Source organism: Acinonyx jubatus, chromosome F2 (assembly GCF_027475565.1).
Source record: "Acinonyx jubatus isolate Ajub_Pintada_27869175 chromosome F2, VMU_Ajub_asm_v1.0, whole genome shotgun sequence".
Taxonomy (NCBI): Eukaryota; Metazoa; Chordata; class Mammalia; order Carnivora; family Felidae; genus Acinonyx; species Acinonyx jubatus.
The window spans coordinates 27,592,842-27,613,901 of NC_069394.1; the positions used below are offsets into that span (position 1 = coordinate 27,592,842).

Below are 21,060 nucleotides of genomic sequence, written 5' to 3' on the forward strand. Positions count from 1 at the left end.
ATTTCAGCATTTAACTTTATTTATACAGTCACCTTCGTGTCATATACTACTATTTCAATTCCCATTATCTATTGAGAAAAAATGATAACAACAAAAGAAGGAACGGGAAAGTGAAGGATTTACATCATGATAGGGCTGACACAGACATGCCTTGTAATGCACTCAGGTTCTGTCTCCCCACATTACTGTTCCCTTGACAACTAAAGAGCTTAAAGATCTTCCACTGTGTAAGTGAGGGGGATAGAAATGGGCACTGTACCTTTATTGAAGCCGAGTGTTCACTTGCACACATTTGCCCTATAAGGTAACATAATATAAAAGATTGTCAGGACATTGAGAATGTGGAATTTCTGGGTCAAGGTGATCAATGAATATCTGTGGCAGTCTTAGTATCTTGTGTAGATAAAGGAATTTTTTTAAATAGATGATATCTGAGCTCCTAACATATTGAGATAATGATGTCATATTTACTGTATCTTGTGCCTTCTATCTTTCTATAAAACTAAGTAAATGTGGTATTATGTCCTATTGGTATCAATTGATGACCAACTCAAACTTGCCACCATAGCTGTGTTGTCACTTAGAGGTTTTAGGTTTTGTAGAATATAGTGATGGAGAGATGTTGTGAAATTCTGATGAAAAGGTGGTTCCTAAACAGGTGCTTTTTTTTAACCCATGGTTTTACCCACCATTTTATGGGCAAAATGCTCTGTAACAAATTACCAATGGCATATCTTGCAAATGGAGTACAAATGACATGGATTTCTGCTTTAGAGAATTGCTGAAATGTGAATCTAAAGCCAAATGAGGAAGCAATCAGCTGATAAAATTATTTGATTACCTCTTAAAACTTCCCTCATGAAACTGAAACCTCTTGGAGGAAAAGGACATAACATAGGTAATGAAGGAACTGGCTTTTTCCAGGTGTTTTAGATGAAAATAGATCCAAATTCTAAGCCAAAAGCCATGTTGGAGATGTGGGAGAATATTGTGCTTCATCCTGATGTTCTCCCCTTTAACTGTTCATTCTTAAATGAATCACTCAGAGACAAATGTGATGGACAGATAATTCCAGAAAGCAGGGGCTGTGGTATAAAAGAGGTCAGCCATTTTGCTGAAACATCTTTTGGTAAAAATGCCTAAGGAATTCCTACCTCCCTTAGTTGTGGATCAGTTGACTTAAGGCAGTTAGTTTATCTCTGGACACTGAAGGATGAAAAGGAATGTTTAGTATGAATGTTAGTCCACAGCGTTCTGTATTGTTTGGTGTTATCAATGACCAGTAAAGTAATAGTCATACCTTTTTAGTGCAGATTGGAGGGAGAAAATTCTGTGTAAAGAAAGGAAACTTGAACTAGTCTCACTGGCTGTGAAATGGAATAGCTCCACAGAAACTGTAGAAATGTCAGTAACAACAGCATCCTGAACTGCCTTGGGAAATTTACAGATAGAAAAATAACAATGTAGAAATACTCACTTTTGGTATCACCTTTAATTGACTGTAAGAGTGGAATAGATGTGATGTATGTGTGGGTGGTCTTACTAATACCAACTTACATGTAAATGTTGGGTAAGTACAGCCTCTTCTAGATTTTAACTGGACAACCAAAAAGGAGGTCTTAGAATTGCCCAAATAGTATCAAATATTAAGCAATACTAGATTCAGAAAAGACAACAGAAACAAATTACCATTGATTAAGAAATGGAAGCTGGGGTGATAGTCTTCATGCTTCTTTCTATAGTAGCGTGGACTGCCTCAGGAGAAATTTAGAATGCTCTTATAGACTGACTGTTGCCTGTCATGGGTTTGAAAATATATCTCCCCATCCCCAAGTCCAGGAGAAAAACACCACTGTGCTTTTCAAACAAAATGCATGCATATAGTATTTCTATTGTCATTGTGACAGTTTAAACATTTTGAGTACTTGATTACAGATAAACATTTGTTACTGATGTTTCTTAAGTTTTAGTTAAATGGTTCTGTTTATAAATTTTTCTTTTTTTTTTTTTTTTGGTGTGAAATTCCAGCACTTGTGTGATCAACTTGATTACTCAGTTACTGTTTTTCATTCAGTGATAGAAGTGTGCATGCCTTAAAGATTCACAATGCCTTAAAATTCACATTTATGAATTAGTGAACTATAGTGCAGGAACAGAAGATAATCTATCTGGGTTATTATGTATCTTCACCATTAGAAAAAATCTAATACAGGATTCTGTTACAAAGCTCATTAACAACTGAATAAATTAATCTAATCTTGATTTTCAGCTGACTGGTGTCTGTGCAAATTGCTATGGGTCATTGTCATAAGGCTGTAACTTTTGTTCTCTAAGTCAGATTTTCAAAATGACTCATTCAGGATACTGCTTAGGACAAGTAATTTATTGTTTCTAAAACTCATATGTCAGTGTTGCCAGTAGCTGTAAGGAAATTTATTGAATTATGGAATCTTTAAGAAATTGAGTATCAGTCTTCTGCACACTGTTTCAATCATTTCATTAAAACATATAGGAAGGTTAAGAAAATTACTGTGTATGATATCATTATGCTTTATATAAAGGACTTGAGATAGTTATCCTTCCTTTACCTCTTTAGCTAACCTGGTACAGGAAAGTGATACAATAAGAGAGACAGCTCACCACAGAAGCATGGCTCCAGTAGATGGTACTAAAAGCACAAAAGCAATTATTATGTAAATCCATATGTCCTGAAATAAGAACCTGTCCACATACACCCAAACATCTTACATTGCCATTTTGTGACTGCTTTTCTCTTGAAATATGACCTTGCCTTTCATTTTAGATCAATTTGATCTGTATAATGGTCCTAGTGAATACAGAAAAGGGATATGATTGAGCACTACACAATGATATTTATTCAGAGTATGAAAACCACATCCCATGAGAGTTGATGGCTCTGGTTATTGATTAAAATATCTTGTACACATTTCCCTAGTATCTCAAAAATGTAATAATGAGTCCAATGTGAGTAAGCCAATAAATTCTTTCATGATTTCTTCTCTTTTGCATTGCATATTTTAAGAACATTTAGTTGGAATGGAAGATCAGATAATCTGTGAAAGCTGCCAGTTTCACATTTAGTCACAATTTTCTAGAGGGATATGCCAACCTGATTGATCTTTGAAATTAAAGGTAAAATTGTTTAGTATAGCACATTTACAGTTCAGGTGTAAGCAGATAGTGAGGTCTGGATATGCCTGGCAAACTAAAGGTACAAGTCACCAAATATGATTTATATCAGGGCTAAGAAGTTTACTGAAATCCAGTTATATTGTGAATCTGAAAACACTTTGACAGGGGAGAGAAGATGCTGAGTTAATTATGATGTTTGTTGTCCAGACAGTGGCTTGTTCTACTGCACTGGACTCATGCTTGAGGCCTTTATGAAATGTATTTGTGGAAGGAAGAAATAGAACTAAGTACATCAACAATGAAGAGTCTTAATGCAGAGCTCTGAGTTTGATCTATGACTACATAGATATCAACAATGACATCAAGAGGAACAAAATATTTCAAATCAGAATTTATGCGTAAATAATTTTTAAACCTTTATAATTTTGTAAGCTTTTCTGGTATTCTTAATTGTGGGTAATATTTGCTGCTAATGCTTCTTAAGTTGTAAATGCATAATCCCCTTTACATATATTAGATACAGAAATTCATGAAATTCTGCAGAAATTTCTAGGACCATAGAAGAAAAAAAAAAAAGAACAGAACGTATAGAGATGTATTTTACAAATAAGGTATAGATAGGCACATATCATCCTTTTTTTTTCAATATATGAAATTTATTGTCAAATTGGTTTCCATACAACACCCAGTGCTCATCCCAAAAGGTGCCCTCCTCAATACCTATCACCCACCCTCTCCTCCCTCCCACCCCCCATCAACCCTCAGTTCTCAGTTTTTAACAGTCTCTTATGCTTTGGCTCTCTCCCACTCTAACCTCTTTTTTTTTTTCCTTCCCCTCCCCCATGGGTTTCTGTTAAGTTTCTCAAGATCCACATAAGAGTGAAACCTCACGCCAGTCAGAGTGGCCAAAATGAACAAATCATCCTTTTTTTAATAGCCAAAGGGAAAATAATAATGATCTTAATCTGATAGAGAAAAAGAAAGAAAGAAAGAAAGAAAGAAAGAAAGAAAGAAAGAAAGAAAGAAAGAAAGAAAATAGCTTTGACATCTCAGAACCTCAGAAGCTTGTAGTTCAGCAGGTGAGATTGGTTGGATAAGGTTGTCCTTGACTCATGCCTTTTGGACTGGTAATCAATGACTGACAGGAGAAGCCATGCTCATGAGTACATGTAAGATGCCCCAGAAATATTTATAGGATTATTTTGAGAGACTGTAGTTCTTATATCTGAGGTTATAGGAAAGAGGCTGTGACATCCTGGTTAATCCTATTATGAAACCCTATCTCTAAACACAGGTCAGGAGGCCTGAGAAAACTAGATTGTACTTAATCATTGTGGGAGGGAAAAAAAAAAAAAAAAATCCTCTCCTGGTTCTCCAGAAAATCTCACATTAAAAAAAAAAAAAAAAAGTCCTTTTTTTCAAAAAAAAAAAAAAAAGTTCTTCATGATTACTTGTATCTACAAGCTGCTGGGGCAGATAATGGCTGGCCCATTTAATCCTTCATTAGTTTTTGCCATCCTAATTTAACTGTTCCTAAACATATTGGTTAGGCATATTGCAAGGCATTTAGAAACCTGCTTTAGAAACAGTTTTAGAGAAGTTTTACACATATTTAGGCCTCATTAATAAACAACTTTCTCCTTACAGGTTGTCACCCAGCATTAAAGAAAACCCAGAAATTAATGGAAGGGCTGACTGTAATGCAAAATAGCTGATCCTGAGTCGTTAACAAAGGTAAGAATAGATTATGATTAATTTAGCTGCTTTTTTCTTTTTTACCTCACTGCGGTACTTACTTTTTGTGAGAGTCTTGCTGTTCTTCTGATTTTAGAGGTGTGGGGTCTTGGTTTGGTTTTTTGTTTTTTGTTTTTTGTTTTGTTTTGTTTTGTTTTGTTTTGTTTTGTTTTTTGGAAACCCTGGAGTACTCAGCATGTCACTGAGGCTTCAAGCTCTTATCACCACAAGCAAAACTGTCAGTTCTGAAATACTGCTGAGAAGGAGACTCTCCAGCAAAAAGAAATGCAAAACAAGCACTTCACAGGCTAGTGGGGCAGGTACAGCTAGAAAACTTATTAATGAAGGATTAAATGTATAAAAATAATGCTCTGAGTCCCTGAAGTTTATTATCACTCAAAAACGTAGGATTAGAACTAATCATGTTGGTACATTTTGAGAAATTACGGAAGAATGTTTCGTGTTAGCTCAGCTAACGTTCTTGCTTTGTTCATCTTTCCGTAATCGTGTAAAAGTAATGTAAGCAAATAGGATGCACATATTTTAGCACTTTTAAGTATTTTTGTATATAGGGGCATTAAGATAAATATTTTTGTGATAAATATTTTTTAATGCTGTTGAAACTTTATACAGAAAATAAATATGAAGATAACAAAAGTTATTATATAAAATAACTTTAGAAATCTAAGATAGATTCTAACACTTAATTTTTTGAAGCTTTCATCTCACTCATTTTTGATAGAAAGGCCAAAGTACAAGTTATTGCCAAGGATTTTGGTGACTCACATGTGTTAGAGTCTTTGATGTTGAGCAATCTATGCTTATTTTTGTACATGAACTCCCTTTTTTCTGATAGCTTTAATTATCAGCCGGTGAGGTGGGCAAACAAATCCAAAAATCAGAATTGAGTTTCACCATTCTTTTGGCTTTTTTGTGGCTAGGTTGCTGTGGTAGAAAGCAGGAGAATACAGAAAGCTCAAGGGTAGAAAAGATTTGGGACATGACAAGGCAAAAGCCACCTTGTCCCTTTTCCCTCACGACTATTTCATACTTTCTCAGCAGATGTGCCTGACTTGTTCCTACTACTACTCTGGGCACTGACATACTCCTAAAATTGTCATTGTCCAGCCCTCAGAGTATAGTGAAGACAGGGGTTAGCAAGGGGCACTCAGCAGTGGGAGATCTGCCTGCATGGTTTCACCTGCTTCTCATCCCATCCTGGCACTGCTGTGCTGGCACATCTGTTCCAGGAGTGGTGCCGCTATTTGTCCTTGTTAAGTATGTCAGTAAGGAGGCAAAAACTTTTGCATCAACTGTCCCCCACTAAAGAATCCAGCCCTTCTTCAGTCTGAACTGGAAAGTTTCATTTAACAAACATTCCTTCACTCTCCATGGCTTCTCTTTTTAAAATTTTGTTTGAAGGTCCACATATTTTCCTCTTGTGTAGCATATCTTGGTTTGTGTTGGGCTGAGGTATAGAAGTAAGTATTGCTTGCTATTAGTTAACCTATTGATCCATCCTTTGTAGGAATGTATGAAATGTATGTATTTCAATGTTTTGAAACATTTAAAACAATTTTATATCAAAGGAATGGTGAAATTCAATTCTAATTTTTGGGTTTGTTTGCCCACCTTACTAACTGATAATTAAAGCTATCAGAAAAAAGGAGTTCATGTACAAAAATAAGCATAGATTGCTCAACATCAAAGACTCTGTACATGTGAGTCATCAAAATCCTTAGTGAGTACTAATTCTTTGGCCCTCCTATTAAAAATGAGTGAGATGAAGTCTTCCTATATGATTAAATATTATTTGGTAATATCATTTTAATGTCTCATAATATCCCATCTATTTTTATGTGACTTGGTTTTGACAATCTTTTCAAGGTCGCATACAAATAAAAAATGGAGGGCGGAGCTTCACATAAACAACATTACTTTAAGTCTCTTATTATTTAAATCTACATGTCATTTTTTCAATGATATATCTCCCCTAGACAAAGATTAAAATTAAAATTAGAAGCCTAGCTTACTTAGGAATACAGACACATGAGCCAAATCCAGACATGTCCTCAGAATATTAAATTAGAATTATTTCAGCTCCTCTAGGAAATTTATTATGATTTGCTATCATACTTGGGTAGATTATGTTGCTCACACTACAATGACGGTAAAAATGTTTTTCTATTCCTGAATTTGCTTGTCTCAAGTATATAACAGTGTGGAGGGAAACTTCACAATATTCTGTTCTCTTGTGAGTAAAGAGATCGTATTTTATTCATCTAGGTATCTTCAGAGACTAGAACACCATAGGCATATACTTTATATTTATAGAATGAATGAAACTGTCTTCCACATCTAACGCATTATAAAAATAAAAACTGTTCATTTCAACTTGGTAGTATCAATTTCATTATATGCAATCCTATTAAGCTTTTTTCTAGATAATGCTATTATTATATAAGTTAACTTAGTATATTTTTAATCACTATTATATTAGTTAGGGCCTACCAGAGTCATAAAAACATATTAATCTGGAATTATAAAGATAATTTAAAAAAGATATTATTTACAGAGTGTGGAAAGGGTTAAAGGAACAAACCAAAGATATTTAGAAGACCAAGATAAGCTACAACCGGAAGCCATTAACTTCTCTAGGCCCAAAAGTATAAAAGTATAAAAAAGTATAAAAGTATAAAAATGGTGTCTCTGGATCCAAGGGTAGCTGGAACCCTGAAAGGGGGAATCACAGCAAGTCCATCACCAAAGCTCAAAGTGAAGAAACATCCCTATATCTTCCCACCTCCGTCATCCAATTTTCTGCTATTGAATCCCTTTGCTAATTCAACCAGAAGCTAGAGGGAAACGTACCCCAGAGATTCAATCCATTAAGATCAACTTCCTGGGGTCAGAATAGTGAAGAGAAGGCAAAAATTGATTGTAAATTAAGTAAAAAAAATCATACTTTGTCATAGACTCTAGGTCTAAATTTCTCTGTTGTTTAGCAAGAGAGCAGGATTCAGGATGAAAGACGAGAGATGGCTAATGTCCAAGAAAAAACAAGAGCCCCAAATAAGCATCCTTGCCCTGTTTTTATTAGGATCAGAAGGCTTACAAACATGGAGATGGACGTGCACAAAGGGACAATGAATCTGTGAACATTAACTTGTGGATGTGAGGGAAAGGGGGTCTTGAAGATATTCTTCGTTAGGGGTTTGGGTAAACACAAAACAAAATCCTGGCACCAGGCAGTTGGGAGGAAGGTTGTTTACAGCAGAGAGGAGGCAGTACCTCTGTTTATCTTAGCTAGCCTAGGGGATGAGATAGATAGGGGAAATAACCTCAGGGTTAACTAGGCACCTTTTCTTTTGTTAACCATCTCCTTTCTGGGCTGCTCTGCCTACAGTGCAGCAGTCCATAGTCCAATTCACAGTGCTCTTAATGTTTTGTCACACAAAAAGCACTTTTTAAAATGATTTAAATTTATATGTAGTATTGTACAATCATCATTATTATTTGAATGGCAATGATAATAGCAGCTCTTTCAATCTGATGAATACCCTAAGTACTTACTTCTACAATTAGCAATCACCCTATATTTTCATTTTGACCCCTTGTTTACAGAAACAGTACAAACTAGTAATTTTAACTTTGATGAAAATTTAAATTATTAACCTTCATTAACTTTCTCACATATCTAATTATTTAATTTTTTCCTAAGTTTATATGACAGAGATAACATGACAAATAATCATGAGCCACATTACGTTTTGGACCTTTTTAAATTTATGGCTAAGAGTGAATTGATTTAAAATGACTTTTGTATACTTCACCAGGGAGCAACAGGGTAAATTTTTTTTATCCTAATTAACATAGCATAATTAAATTGTGCAATAGACAAGACACCGGGACTATTACTAAAGTCCTCAAATCACCTTATAAAATGAGTAAGATATTTCAAAAAATGTACTAATCCTAACAATATACCACTTTGCAATATTGATTTGTTGACCTTAAAAAACAAAACAGCCAGTTATTTTACCAGCAAAATGAATTCACTTTGGAATAGCAGGGGATTTGCAATTTGGATATGGAGACTATGATGAACCATAGACAAATCCCCAAAACAGAGGAGAGGAGCACGGTCTTATAGGGGAAAGGAGGAAACTAGAAGGGGCTGTTTCACAGAGTTCTCATTGACTGAACTGTTGCCTGGGCAAAGAGAAATTCTCTCTTCCTGCTGCTGGGATATGCAGAGTAATCTTCCCATTGAGTAATGTGAGGTATGCTTCTTAAGGCAAGTAGAAATGTATCAGAGCTCCCCCTCAGGTCCCAACTCCATTTTAAGTGAGGTTTTCTTTAATTTATTTTTACAGATGCAACAAGTAATACATTCCAAAAGGTTTTTATGAACTCATATGAAATTCTTAACATTTTCCCCCTAGAAATAGTGGTGGTATTATTGTCAGAGTTAATAGTACAACTCAAATATCACCTCCTCAAAAAAAAATCTTATCGCTTCCTTTAAATATTATTGGAAGTTATAAGTTTTCTATCATTCCTATGTTTACTCCCTATAAACTTGTTTGATTTTTTTTAATTATACATGCCCTACTGTACTGTAAAGAGATATACCTTTGTTTGTTCATAAACACTATCATACAGTACAGTGCCTTCCACATAGTAGGTACTTAATGTGTAGTCTGAGTGGATCAATGAATAAATGATATAAGCTAAGCTACTAAAGTCTTGATTTGATCGTAAGATAAACTTGATCTAAGCAATTGCATGGGAAGAATTCTACAGTCTACAATGTATAGAGAAATGCAAAGAATCTAGAATAAGCAAAGCAATTTTTTTAAAAGAAGAACATTCTAGTAGTAACACCACCTGATGTCAAGACTTATTGTAAAGAAGTAATTGTCAAGACAGGATGGCATTAACTTGATTATGTCGAGATAGACAAATTCTCAAATGGGTCAGAATAGAGTCCTGAAATATACCCATACATACATGGAGGCTTATTTTTGACATGGATGCAAAAGCAACCCTATGGAGATTTTTCAGCATGTGGTGCTAGATATCCACATGCCAATAATAACACTACAGAAATATCTATCTATATCTATATCTATTTTTAAGAAGTAATTCAAAATGGATATCACTGACTTAAATATAAACCTACACCTATCAACCTTCTACATTGACTTTCTAAATTTTTTTTTTCAACGTTTATTTATTTTTGGGACAGAGAGAGACAGAGCATGAATGGGGGAGGGGCAGAGAGAGAGGGAGACACAGAATCGGAAACAGGCTCCAGGCTCTGAGCCATCAGCCCAGAGCCTGACATGGGGCTCGAACTCACGGACCGCGAGATCGTGACCTGGCTGAAGTCGGACGCTTAACCGACTGCGCCACCCAGGCGCCCCTACATTGACTTTCTAAATTTGACCTTGAATTAATCAAAATACCTTACCTTCAATACGAATATCATTATTATAAATCAACAAGTTGATAAATTGAATTTCATCACACGATTAAAACTATTAAATTAAAAGCCATAGACTAGGAGGAAATCTTTGCAAAACATGTATCTAGTAAAGGACTTATTTCCAGAATATGTAAATGACTCTCAAATACAACAGTTATAAAACAAATTTTAAAAGTAATTATATGAGCACCTGGGTGGCTCAGTTGGTTGAGCATCTGATTCTTGATTTCAGTTTGCATCATAATCTCATGGTTCATGAGATCAAGCCCCATGTCGGGCTCCACACTAGCAGTGTGGAGCCGACTTGGGATTCTCTGTGTCCTCTCTGTCTTATGCTGTCTCTCTCTCTCTCTCAAAATAAATAAACAAAACACTAAAAAATAAAAATAATTATAAAACAATTATTTTGTTTTTAATTAGCAAAAGCTTTGAACACACACTTAACTGAAGGAAATATATGGTTGACAAACACACAAAAAAATGTTCAACATCATTAGTCATTAGGACATGCAAATCTAAATGACAATTTGATACCACTATACATCAGTTAAAATGCCTAAAATTAAAAGACTAGCCATACTTGGGCACCTGGGTGGCTCAGTTGGTTGAGCGTCCAACTTAAGCTCAGGTCATGATCTCATGGTTCATGAGTTCAAGCCCCGCATCGGGCTCTGTGCTGACAGTGCAGAGCCTGCTTGGGATTCTCTCTCTTTCTCTCTGCCCCTATCCTGCTTGCTCTCTCTCTGTCTCTCTCTCTCTCTCTTTCAAAATAAATAAACTTAAAAAAATTTTTTTTAAAGACTAGCCATACCAACTGTCTTAGAATGTAGAATGCTCATTTACTGCTGGTAGAAATGTAAAATGATACATCATTTTGGGAAACTTCTTGGTGTTTTCTTCAGAAATTAGAAGAAGAAAGAAAAATTTATGCTTGATGTATTATTACATTGTTATAAAATCCTAGAATATGAAAACTCAAATACAAGATTAGTGGTTGCCAAGGGACTAGTGGGGAGAGGAAGGAAGGATTGCATTAGAAATTTATCAAAATATACACTTGAGGGGCACCAGGGTGGGTCTGTTGGTTAAGCCTCCAATTCTTGATCTTGGCTCAGGTCATGATCTCACTGTTTGTGAGTTCGAGCCTTGCATGGGGCTCTGTGCTGGCAGTGCAGAGCCCGATTAGGATTCTGTCTCTGCCTCTCTCTGCCCCTTCCCCGCTTGCACTTTCTCTCTGTCTCAAAATAAATAAACTTTAAAATACATATACACTTGAAATATGTGCAAATGACTGTATATACTATATCTCAATAAATATCTCAATAAAGTTGTAAGAAAGACAGTAAGGCTACTTTTATGCAAATTACCAAGTTCTAAAGTCACAGAGACAAATTAGTTTTCCAATATCACCGTTCCATAATAACAGGTATTGAGTGCTGAATTCTGATTTCAAATCTCATTTTCATTCACTATTTCACAAACGTTTGTTGAACACTTATTTTACTAAACCACTAATTCAAGCACTGAGGATATACTTATTTAAAAAACAAGGAAAGAAAAAAGTTAGTCTACATAACAGCAGTTATGTAATAGACACTTTAAACGTTTTTTTTTTCCTTTATTTTGTAATGACTGAAACAAAACAGAGCTACAACTGCAGCTTCTGGAAGAACCATTTGTTCTTGCAGGTCTTGTATATCTCCTTGAACTTGACCTTAGCCCCTCCTCAGGCTTTACATTTAAGAGCAGAGTTTCTGAACACATCCTTATTGCTGACAGTTTTGTCCAAGAGGATATCCACAGGGTGCCTTGTGGGCATGAGGTGATTGTAGTTATAAACTTTCACAAAAGATTCAAGCTTTGGCCTCTTCCTGCCTATGGTAGCTATCACTTTGCAGGGATAGCAGTCAATTCCAGACACAAGAGCATGGTTATAGAGGTAGCTTGAGGTGGCAATCACGAATGTTCCTCACAAGGACTGCTTTGCCTTGGAAGTAGCTCTTTGCTGGGACCATCACCACCATCCCAGGTTTCACAAACTTGCCCTTGTTGACACCAGCCATCCAACCCTTATAATATATACTTCTGCACAAAGACAGACAATAAACAATATGCATATTACTTTTTTAATGTTTTTATTTATTTTTGAAACAGAGAGAGACAGAGCATGATCAAGGGAGGGGCAGAGAGAGGGGGAGGCACAGAATCTGAAGCGGGCTCCAGGCTCTGAGCTGTCAGCACAGAGCCCAATGCAGGGTTTGAATTCACGGAGTGTGAGATCATGACCTGAATTGAAGTCAGATGCTCAACTGAGTAAGCCACCCAGGCACCCCACAATATGCATATTAATTTAAATCAAGTATTATATAGTGATAAGTGCTGGGGGATAAACCAGGGAAAGTTAGAAAATGTGAACATATGATATTTAATTTGAATGGTCAAGAAAGGCTTTAAAAATTACCATTTTAGTAAAATTCTCAAATATAATTAAGAAGTCAGTCATGTCAATATCTATAAGAAGAGCATTCTAGAAAGAGGAGAAGAGTGAGGATAAAAACTCTAGCCATGGGTTTTTTTTTTTTTGCTTGTTTGTTTTTGTTTCTGATGAGTTACAGAAATAGTAAGGAGGCCAATGTGTCTGGAACAGAATAAGAAAGAGGGCGGGTGCAGATTATTCAGGGACCTAATAAAGCAGATAAGAAGGATGGATTGAAGCCTATAAAGTCTTCCGCTTTACTTTACAGTAGAGTATTTTGAGAAGAGAAACAGTATAATCTGATTTACATTTTACAAGGTTTGTAAATGTTATTTACACCAAAGGACTCTCTCAACTCAAACTTACCTCACTCTTGTAAATTATCATATTATTGAATATTATAATCATGTGAATACATTTTGATCATGATGTCCTATAAATATCATAGAAGTAATGTTCTAAATATTATCATTGTCTGCTTTGTTTTTGGTCACATCTTAAAAAGATTAGCCTATTTCCTAGTCCTGAAGTATTCTCTTGATGTAAATTTATTCATTAGGAATCATTTTCCCATTGTAAGGCATTGAAACTGAACTCAAACTGTCTTAAGAATAAAAGGGAGTGTGGCTTTATTGGACCATATAACAGAACTAGCTTCATGCTTGGATACAATAGTTCATAAGAAGGTATCAGTTCTTTATCTTTTCTGTAGATTTGTTTGCCTGTTTGTTGACTTTATTCTCTAAGAGATTCTCAATACCTGGGGAAAATTACCCCCGTTTGCAACACCAAGAAGCATTCCAATGACTTAATGAATCAGCAGCTTAAAATATCATATCTTTATCAGTGACTATACATCAAACACATTGAAATTTTCTCAGTGGACATATTTGGTTGGTATGGCCAATCCTGAGCCTAATACCGTGGCCAAGAAGCTAAGTTGTCTACTTGATTGACATGAGCTTGGCTGTATGATCTGGAAAAATAATTGTGATTTACAGCCACAAATCTAAGTCACATATCTTATTCTTATGGTATGTGAAGGGCATGCCACTGTGACTTTCAGCCATAGGAAATGAAGAAGTGTCAAGTAAAGAAAAACATGAGTTCTATCTACATAAGAATATTAGAGCAATGTTGTCAAAGAAACATGTAGGAAAGTTTAATAGGAGACTAACACTCTCAGTACTATAATCCAAAATGCGCATGTCAGAGGAACCAATGGTAGGTTAAATTAAGAGGAATTCAGGGAACAAATGGTATAATGTTTTTTGTTATATAAAGCAGTCTTGCATATGGTTGTGTTACCACTTTAAATCTGCCAAAGTCTAACTCACTCGGCCTTCAGATATTTCACTGCATGTAAGAAGTATATTTGACTTCAGGTACATTAAAAAAGAATAAAGTATGTGTGTGCATATGTGTGTGTAAGTATACATGTATCCATAAACTAACGTAAGTTAATGTATGGTATGCATGTAGGCAAAAGTACATTGGTAGAGATTATGGCTTTTTTTCTAACAGCACAGAATCTAGCACATAGAAAATACTCAATAATTTTTCAGTGAAGTCTTCTTAAATCAGCCTATAAATAAATGTTTCAAAAATAACCATGAACTGCAAAGATTGTTTCTAATATATCTATTCAGGTGTGTAATAGCTTCTAATATGTAGTAATGCTTTCTTTAAAAAAAAAAGTTAAATCCTAAGAGGTGATGCACTTTAAAATTCCTTTAATTTTTTTTTTCTTTATTCACTTTTATTCTGTAATTTAAGTAAAAAATATCTTAAATGTTAAATTATTAATACAAGATCAAAAGCAAGATTTAAAACACAAGCGTATTATCTATGTTTTAATTGTATTCTTATCCTGTTTATTTTCTGTCTCCTTACTTGTGAGAAGAGAAACTTATTCTTATTTTAACTTTATTTTAAAGTGCTATTATATTCAAAGTGAACTAATTTTGCACCACTTAATTAAACACATTCACATTCATTCATTTCATATGAGCACCTTGTGACTATTGTTTTACCTCCCTAAACTGTTTTATATAGACACAAAACACTTCTGCTTAATTTGATGATACCATCTCTACCAACGTTTTAGGCAGCTGCGACAGAATGCAATTTAGTTTTTTCCACATATTGGTGACTAAGATGGACTGATGTTACACGAACTTCCTAATGTTCCGATTTCCAATGCATACATTTTACACAAACTGCCAAACATAGGTCACTGGATATTCCTGAGTAGAAGACAATGAAATAAAATGAAAAATGAAGTCTTAGAGTTTCTCTATCCTGGGTGGTGCAAAATCACGACAATACATTTTATATTTTTCATTAGAAGTGGCATGTGAATCAGCCCACACATTAAAATCAAAAATTTTATTGTCAAAGAATGCAGCAGAAACTAAATCATTAATTTCATTGGATGGGTACACTATCTTGTTACCCTGAAAGATATGTCTTTCTCAACTATATACATTTTAAAAAGAGAAAATACAAAGAAATCCCTTGTTTATAAATCTCAATTTCCCATGAAAACATTCTTTAAAACTAAAATTATCATTTTGTTCCTTATTTATAAGTACTTGACATTGCAGCAAACATGTTAGATATGTTTATGATTGCAAAACAAGTATGTGACCAATTTTCTTTATGAAGCATGGAAGAAGTCATTTCTCTATTCTGTTAACAGATTTCACTCACTTGCTATCTTCCCCTTTCAAAATATAATATTTTGTGTCTCTATGTTCAGGATATAGATCTGTCACTAATACACACACAACAAGTGCATTGCTTTTGATGTGACCTTTTTCTAAGGAAACCATCCCCATATACTGCCAGGCATCTTTTCTCAGCGATATCCAGATATGAACTCAATTGGCAAAAGGCTTTATTGTGGGGAACTTTGCACATTGTTCTCATCACTTTTAAGGCATTTCAAAGCCTACACAGCTGTAAAATTGTTTTATCTCTTTTTTTCCACCAGTAAGGATTAGCTGAGGTCCAGGGAGTATTATAAGCCTGATAAAGCTTTGAGTGCTTTTAGACTGAACTTGGAATGAGTCCAAATATCTCTAACTCCAACATATCAAACCTAAAGTATTGCAAAAAGCCCAAGTGGTTCAACAATCCTCAACCACCTCAGGACTAAAGCACTTATCTCTCCAGCTGTTGGAAGTGTAGTCTTACAGCTGAGTCTGTCTGAAAAAAATTGCACTAAGTTTTAGAGAGCCACCTCACCAAGATTATGTATCCTTCTGGAAATGTAGTCCACATCCAATGAATGTCCAGAACAGGGATGGTAAGTAAGGTGGGTTGACATGAGGAACTGTTAAAAGGCTTACTCCTTTTCCCTCCATTCATGACAACCCTGAAGGAGATTCATCTTTATTCTAGTGGGACTGACTGGTCTTTGCTGCAGTGGCATGCAGTTCTTATTGTCCCTCTGCCCAGGCCTGTTCGTGTGCGTGTGCGTGTGCGTGTGCGTGTTTAACTCTCTCATGGATGTTATTCCTGAAAACAACAAACTTCTTGCATACAAATATCTATAGCACAGCCTGTTTCCCAGAGAAGTTGGCTAGCAACACAACTAAATTAAAGTAAGAATATGCAATTCCATTTCTTAAAAAAAACCTTGAGATTAATGAAGAAAATCTTATATCACTACCTTCAGTATGTGAAATTATAGTGGACAGAATAAAATTATAGGCTGCTTTTGGATGGTATTGTCACAGGGACTAAGTATACATTTATTTCCTTGATTAGCTTTATAATTCTAAGGCTGAGGTACAAAAGTTTAAAAAAATGATGTTGACTCTGTTTCTGTTTTTGAGTTTATTTATTTTGAGGCAGACAGAATGAGCAGGGGAGGGGCAGAGAGAAAGAAGAGAGAGAATCCCAAGCAGGCTCCATGTTATCAGCATGGAGCCCAACATGGAGCTTGAATTCATGAGCCATGAGATTATGACCTGATCTGAAATCAAGAGTCAGATGCTTAATCCACTGAGCCACCCAGGCTCCCTGAGGCTATTTCTTTACACTTATATATTCTTTCAATACTGACCCTTTAAAAAAAAATGTTGAATCCACTTCTCTCTCTCTCTCTCTCTCTCTCTCTCTCTCTCTCTCTCTCTCTGTGTGTGTGTGTGTGTGTGTGTGTGTGTGTGTGTGTGTATGTGTGTTTGGAGGTGGGAGGTAAGTTTAAAATAAGTTTTAAATTACACAATATTAGACCTAATTATGATATACATGTGTAACATGTGCCTAAAAAGTGTTGCTTTGATTTTATATATTTTTTGATTTTATCATTTTGAAAGTTTATTTTCAGAGTTAAAGAGAAGCTTAAAAATATTTGGGCGCTTAGTGACTTCCTTCCCTTTGTCCAGTTGTAGTCATTTTTCCTCTACCCTTTCTGTGTTTCTCATTGTAAAGTCTTCTTTCAAATATTAACAAATTGGCTCCAGGAGGGTAATAATTTACTATCCTATCAACAATGTAGGAGAGTACTCATTTTACAATGTTAACTATGTGGCATATTATCTTTTTTTCCCTTCATCAACATAATGGATGAAATGCAATATACTCCACTGTTTATTTTACCTTCTAAAACTATTGAAATTGAAAATGTTTGTACATGGATGTCCAAAAAATAGTGAGATGACCTTTGGGACCCTGTCACAATATAAATTAATATAAAAATTGCTCCTGTGCTACACCTGGGTTAGTGTCTTGTGGTTGCCCAAAGGAAGGCAAGATTAACCCCCAATCCAGAATTCAGTTCAAATATGGAGATAGATTATGCTACCCAAGAACTAAGAGGTATAAGAACACTTATTACTCACATTATAAGGTTTTCTTGGGAGAGCAAGCAGACCTACACCAATGTACAAAAATGGCTTAATATAGCTAGAGGGACAAATGGCTTGGCATTTTATAGTGATTAGAGGGCAGTTTCAGGTTTAGAGTCCCCTTCATTGTCCTGGATTTTGTGGGATTTGAACTTTCTACCAGAACCAAAGGAAGGAGCCTGTGGACTTTTAAATGAGCTTGCTAAGGTGTTGGGCAAGAGATCTATAAAGAAGTCTTGGGCTTAAAATATTAAAAGTCAAACATCAAAAATGCAATCAGACTCTTTCACTTAAAAATAAAGTGAAATAACAAGTGCTGGAAATAGAGAAGGAACTCAAAACTACAGAGGAAAGAGCAAACTGACATCCTAAGAAGACCATGGGTACTGTAAACTGTGGAATCTGATTGACTGAGACCATGGAATGACTTTATGTCTTCACTTAAGGGAAATGGGAGTGACATTCCTCAAACTCTGAAGTGCTGCTCCACAACTTAAAAATAAATTACTAAATCAACCAACATTCTCAACTCACCTCTAGCTACAGTGATTGCAATGACGTTTGTCATCTACCTGTGACTTTGACTTTTAAAAACTACTCCTTTGAGAGAAATTAAAGCCTTAAATCTGAAACATGAATTTTATAATCAGGGTTCAAAATTTACAACATACCTTCAGTACTGGAATATACAGGCAAACAATTACTATAGAAACTGACTAAGGACTTGTGAAGTTTCTTGAACTCTGTAGGAAGCAAATTGTAGAAAAACACTTACAAATGAAAGATGAAACCATAGGATGAATAAAATGACAATGAGCTTATCTTAAAAGATTTAAATAAAACAAGATCAAGAAAATGAGCCCATAAAAAAGCAGGAACAAAAGCCCAAATAATTAATATACATTGACCAATTTAGAATGAATAAAATACTAACATGTTTGTTTTTTCTTTTATTTTTCTACAAGTTAAATAAAAACTTATTCTTTTTCTACAAGTTAAATAAAAACATTCCAGCTAGATAACATGCAGTGCAATATTTATTTCACGTATAGAATCTAGTGATTCAACATTATATACAACACCCAGTGCTCATCACAATTGTCCTCCTTATTACCCATCACCCATTTAACCCATCCTCCCATCCCCACTCCTCTTGTAACCCTTAGTTTGTTCTCTATAGTTAAGAGTATGTTTCTTGGTTTGCCTCTCTCCCCACCATCCCCATGTTCATGTGTTTTGTTTCTTAAATTCCACAGATGAGTGAAATCATATGGTATCAGTCGTTCTCTGTCTGATTTAGCTTAGCATAATACACTCTAGCTCCATCCACATCGTTGCAAATGGCAAGATTTCATCTTTTTATGGCTGAGTAATATTACATTATATATGTATATGTATATATATAGCACTTCTTCTTTATCCATTCATTATTTAATGGATATCTGGGCTCTTTCCGTAATTTGGCTGTTATCAGTAAACTAGCATGTTTAAAAAAGATTTAAGAAGGACCTCAGAGAAATCATGCCATGTCAAGAGAAAAGCAATAATGAAGAAAAGAAGAGAAATTATAAAACAAATAAAATATGGTTATCAAAATTAAAAATGTAATGATTTGTCATGTTAAATGGGGCAAGATCATACCCTCCTTGATAAAGATATTTTAAAAATACATTGATCTTGTCCTCTCTCGCTGCTATAAGCGTGACCACCAGTATGAATGACACAGTAGCTATCCAGGAAGTTCATGGCCATCCTAATACATCAGCAGAAGCAGATGGTTATTGATGTTCTTCATCCCAGAAAGTCAACAGTACCTAAGACAGAAATTCAGGAAAAAATTAGCCAAAATGTACAAGACTACATCAGATGTCATCTTTGTATTTGGATTCAGAACCATTTTGGTGATGGCAAGACAACTGGCTTTGACATGTTTTATGATTCCTTTGATTATGCAAAGAAAAATGAACCCAAACATAGACTTGCAAGACAGGGTCTGTATGAGAAGAAAAAGAAGTCAAGAAAACAGCAAAAGGGATCCATGAACAGAACGAAGAAAGTCAGGGGAACTGCAAAAACCAATGTTGGTGCTGGCAAAAAGTGAGCTGGAAATGGGACAACAGAAAGAGTAAAGAATCTGCAGTGACTATCTGTGGTGATGGTGTATATTTGTCATGAGATGATTAATCAACTAAGAACTTAAAAAAATACATTGATCTCCAAAAAATGCATTGATGGACATAAAACAAAGGGACACAGAAGTTGCCTGAAAGAGTTCCTGACCAAAGTTGGGACAGTTTGAACACCAAAATGAAGTAGGTATAATACCTCAAGGCATACATGAATATCCATGTGTTGATACTAATAAACATACATAATTGAATAAACAAATTGATGGGACAGAAGAAACAAATCTCTGATGCAGAAGAATTCCAAATAATTTATGTAGATACTCTGTGCTTTGAGTGGAAGATATAAACACCCACTCTTTAATTCTGGGCTGTGCACACCGACTTCTTCCTCACAAGTACCATGTGGAAATGATCAAAGTCTAACTTTATAGTGTAGAAGTCTAACACTACTTCAGCCAGGTGATAAATATCTACAGTATAGATCATTAATAGTATGTACCTTTGATATGATGAGTTCAAAATATTACTTCACCTCTCAGGTGTTTCTCCTAAAAACCTATAACCCTAATCGAATCACGAAAAAAAAAAACAAAAAAAAACAACACCATATACATAACAATATAAGAGCATCTTCCAGAATACCAGGCCAGTATTACTCAAGACTTTCAAGACCATCAAAAACAAGAAAAGTCAGAAATTGTCACAACTAAGAGGAGTCTATGGAGACATGATAACATAAGGTAATATGGTATCCTGGAGGCAATCCTCCTAACCTAGATATATTTATACATGTGTCAATATTGCCCCAAACAGACTGGCCCTCACTGTTAGCAGCTTTCTTCATTAATGTGGGGCTTTTTAAGAAGTAGCTAAAATGCTTGCTTGTGTTCTAAAAATTAGTTTAAGTTGCATTTTTCAATTATTTTGTGTGTGTGTGCTATTTCCCTTGTCTTAATGGAGAGTAAAGAGAAAAGACCAGTATGATCAGAATGCATGTGTGAGGAAGATAAATGAAATCACAAAACTTGCAGAGTGTAAACTTTTTATTCTCTACCTTCCACAAGTTGTACTACGCTCCAGTTTGAATGGAAGGGGGAAGATCTCAAACCATCCCAATTAGTAATTTAGCCACCTGTTTTTCCTCATAATTTAAGGACCCTTACTTTGAAGACAGTGAAGATATTCTCTGAGCATTTAAAATCAAAACTATACTGAAAATGG

At 35.1% G+C, this 21,060-nt stretch overlaps 1 long non-coding RNA gene and 2 pseudogenes across 1 annotated transcript in view; 2 read left to right on the plus strand and 1 right to left on the minus strand.

Moving 5' to 3' along the window:
- LOC128312843 (uncharacterized) overlaps positions 1-4,918 on the plus strand; it is a 161,431-nt gene extending 156,513 nt beyond the window's left edge. The window contains exon 4 of the long non-coding RNA XR_008292660.1: positions 4,801-4,918. This is a non-coding gene — a long non-coding RNA (uncharacterized LOC128312843). The remainder of the gene's footprint in view (positions 1-4,800) is intronic.
- Positions 4,919-12,026: 7,108 nt separating this feature from the next.
- Positions 12,027-12,441, minus strand: LOC106973357 (60S ribosomal protein L27-like; annotated as a pseudogene).
- Positions 12,442-19,423: 6,982 nt separating this feature from the next.
- LOC106973366 (40S ribosomal protein S24-like) lies at positions 19,424-19,987 on the plus strand (annotated as a pseudogene).
- Positions 19,988-21,060: the final 1,073 nt, after the last annotated feature.